Source organism: Stenella coeruleoalba, assembly GCF_951394435.1.
Source record: "Stenella coeruleoalba genome assembly, chromosome: 18".
NCBI classification, from domain to species: domain Eukaryota; kingdom Metazoa; phylum Chordata; class Mammalia; order Artiodactyla; family Delphinidae; genus Stenella; species Stenella coeruleoalba.
The window spans coordinates 1,986,242-1,990,490 of NC_137164.1; positions in this window are offsets into that span (position 1 = coordinate 1,986,242).

Sequence of the window (4,249 nt, forward strand, 5' to 3'; positions counted from 1 at the left end):
GATTTTATGAATGTATCGCATTTGATCCTAGAGATAAAACCAGGTGTCAGGGAAACAGTAGAGCGGGTGGTTCATGAAGAGGACGTGGGATCAGACATCCTGAGCTGCAGCCCTGGGTCCATCCTAGTTACATACGTGACTACATGCAAGTTACCGAACAACTCCAAGTCTCGGTTCTATTTCTTGGGGAGAATGGAGTTGACTCGTTCAGAGAATACTTATGAGAATATGGAATTAATTCACCTGGCACAGTGTGTTATTATTTTTTTAACCTATGGGAAAAACCCTGGTTTAGAGAGTTTATATAACTTTCCAAATTCCACAGGCAAGTTAGCAGCAGAGCTTCGGTTCACCCAGATCTGCAGACTCCAAAGCCCGAGTTCTTTTTACACTAATATTGGACATATATTAAGAAGTCTTTATATATATTGATGATATAGTTATCTATCATATAAATCTTAAAATCTTCTAACTTCAACCACCATGACATCTAGAAATAAAAGTTGATTTTACTTCCTCATTTTAGATGACAACTTTGTGTGCGCTTCTCATGTGTCTAATAAGTTTAGCTTAAATTAAATGACATGATTTTATGTGGTATTGAAAGTTGGCGTGTCTAAATCATCCCATGAGCTGATATCAGATTAGATTTAGAAAAGTCTGAGTTATGATGGAGATGTGTAAACACTGACCCACTCAGACACGCAGAGTTCCCTTTCCTGACCGCTGCCCGCGTGATGCTATCTTTAGCTTTATTAGTTTTGGAACAATTTGGGGAATGCGTTTTACAGCTGAACAGTGAAACTAATATGTAAGTAATGCTAACACAGCAAAAACAAAGCAAGAGAAGACTCTCTGCTGTTCTCTTTGCTGTTGTTGTGAGAAGGAGTGTGTTAAAAGGAGAGGACTTGGCGGCCAGGGTAGAACGGCAAGGCTGGCAATGGCAGCGGTGTGCTCTGTGCTGCAAAACTTACAAAATTTCTTTACTGCCACATACGCCTCATTTTTCTTGAAGTTCTGTTCTTTCTTTCTAATGTGCAAACCATTAGAAAGTACCAAACCAAGGCGTTAAAGCACTAAGAATTTCTTTTTTTTTTTAACATCTTTATTGGAGTATAATTGCTTTACAATGGTGTGTTAGTTTCTGCTGTATAACAAAGTGAATCAGCTATACATATACATATATCCCCATATCCCCTCCCTCTTGCGTCTCCCTCCCTCCCACCCTCCCTATCCCACCCCTCTAGGGGGTCACAAAGCACCGAGCTGATCTCCCTGTGCTATGCGGCTGCTTCCCATTAGCTATCTGTTTTATGTTTGGTAGTGTATATATGTCCATGCCACTCTCTCACTTCGTCCCAGATTCTTCCCTTCCCCCTCCCTGTGTCCTCATGTCCGTTCTCTACGTCTGTGTCTTTATTCCTGTCCTGCCCCTAGCTTGTTCAGAACCTTTTTTTTTAGATTCCATATATATGTGTTAGCATACGGTATTTGTTTTTCTCTTTCTGACTTACTTCACTCTGTATGACAGACTCTAGGTCCATCAACCTCACTACAAATAACTCAGTTTTGTTCCTTTTTATGGCTGAGTAATATTCCATTGTATATATGTGCCACATCTTCTTTATCCATTCATCTGTCGATGGACACTTAGGTTGCTTCCATGTCCTGGCTATTGTAAATAAGCACTAGGAATTTCTGGTAAACTTTAGGGAAGGGAATCAGTGGACGATTCCTCCTTCAGCACCTGAAAAATGTTGTGTTACTTTATTCTGGCCTCCATGATTTCTGATGAGAAATCTGGCATTCAAATTCTTTTTCCCTATAGGTAATATATTATTTCTCTCTTGCTTTTTTCAAGATTTTAAAATTTGTCTTCAGTCTTCAGAAATTTAACTATACTGTGTCTTGCGGTGGATTTCTTTGGATTTGTGCTGTTCAGAGTTTTCTTAAATTCCTGAATCTTTAGGTTTATCGTCTTTTGCCAAATTTGGGACATTGCAGGCATTATTTCATTGAATACTTTTTTTTTTTTTTTTTTTTTTTGCGGTACGCGGGCCTCTCACTGCTGTGGCCTCTCCCGTTGTGGAGCACAGGCTCCGGATGCGCAGGCTCAGCGGCCATGGCTCATGGGCCCAGCCGCTCCGCGGCATGTGGGATCTTCCCGGACCGAGGCACGAACCCGTGTCCCCTGCTTCGGCAGGCGGACTCTCAACCACTTGTGCCACCAGGGAAGCCCTCATCAAATACTTTTTCAGCTTCATCCTCTTCCGCCTTTCCTGCCAAGATTCCAGTGACAGGAATGTTAGATCTTCTGTTACAACCCCACAGGTCCCTGAGGCTCTGTTCACTTTTTCAGTTTCTTTACTGCAGTAGATTCTAATATTAACTGCTAATTCAGCCTCACAAGGAGCTGGTGAAATCCTTAAGAAAACTGCCTCTATTCTAATTCCAATATGAATTTATCTTCTTTCATTGCCCTGGCTCTATTAAGTGTGTGTTACATATTATTCCTGTCTATTTTATGCTAGTAATAAATAATCATTATGACGATAGTAATAGTAGAGTGGTAGTAACTGACACCTATATAGTTCCTTCTACATAAATTAAATGATTTAATCCAATGACTCAATAATTAGTTACCCTTCTTATTCTCTTAACACAGATGAGACTTAATGAAGGGGGTGACTCAGTGACTTGCCAAGTTCCCTCAGTTAGTAAGTGGCACAGCTGGGGTTTGAACTAAGACAGTAGTGGTCACTTTTCTGTCTCAGAGAGTTCAGCGAAAATTGCAGGGAACTCTTACTCATTCTTTCAACTGGCCACTACTTCAAGTCCAAACTTGAAGCACAGTCTTGACCCCTCACTTATCTCTCAAGTGGCTTTGATTTCTTTGAAATGTCTGCCACTGGTGATTAATTATCCTACGAAGGGCTTCTCTGGCGGATGTTCTCTGGTGCGAGACCCTCCTTCTAACATGGGTTTCTCAGGCTCACGCATGTCTTGCTATGTCTCCTGAGCATGCAAGTCCCTGACTGCCCTTTACCTGGGCCATTTCTCAGGGTTTTGTTTGCACTGAGAGCAACCTTGAGGGAGCAGATACCATCTCCTCTCGAAAAAGGAGCAGGCTTACGTCCACTAACTATGACAGCAGTGATCCCCCCCACACTTAGGGTTTCTCACCTGCAATGCAACCCAGGGTAGGAGGAGGTGTCCTCAGTCTCCCCATGCTCTTGTGGGGTGTGGGGCTTGGGGAATCGAGGCAACTATGCTGACACCCCGGCTACTGTTTTGCTGTGAGTAATACCATTTTTCATCTCTGCCCCAGGTGTCCTGGGTCTTTCAGAGTATCAGTGAAAGCGTGGCAGGCTAACTTGTTAGCTTGCGGGTAGGGGAGAGTTCCAGACCCATCAGATTTGACAGTGATGCTGGTCCCCTCTTGCTTCCTAATCGGAAGTGCTCTGGGGCTCAGCTCACACTGAGATGTGGGAAGAGTAAGTCAAAAATTGAGTTCAGGCAGAAAATAATTCCAGAAGCATGAATGTTCTGATTCTTCCTGTGCAACATTATTAGAAATTTTCCTTGATTAGAGCAGTTTCACATTCATCATTCCATGCCCACAGCCAAACAGACTAAATTGATCCGTTGGTAATTTGTTATCTTATCCATCTAACTACCCAGGGGAAGATTCTAGAAGATACAGGCTAATACCTGCTTTTTTGGTCAAGTCAACAAATAAAGGCATTTTGGAGAAATGTGATGAAAATAAAGACTTTATGCTTGAGAGAAGTTCCAGGATTAAAAAAAAAAAATGAGATGAAATAAAAGTGGAACATACTCACTTGGAAGTTATTACTTTACACATAATGAGGCAATGTTTGCGTTTGTTTGATTTAAACTTATATTTTGCCTCCGAAGTCTTAACTTTCTAGATACTCGTCTAAGGTGCTGGGTTTGTCACCTGCCTGTGACACAGCTCTTACTGGGTTCACCTGAGGTCACAAATCCATCCATCATCTTTAACATTAAACACCAGACATGATGATGATCCCAAGATAGGAGGGCGTAGCCTGTCCCAGAACCGTTGTGCAGGGTTCATGCAAACACTTAGCTGGTACTTTGTGAATGATGTGTGGTAGTAGTAGCCGTGAAGGTGGTAGAGAGTTTGTTGTCTGAAAAGAGGCAACTGAAAGAAACATGAACAGAAATAATCTAACGACAGTCTGGAGTGAGGTTAGGAAGTGCTAGG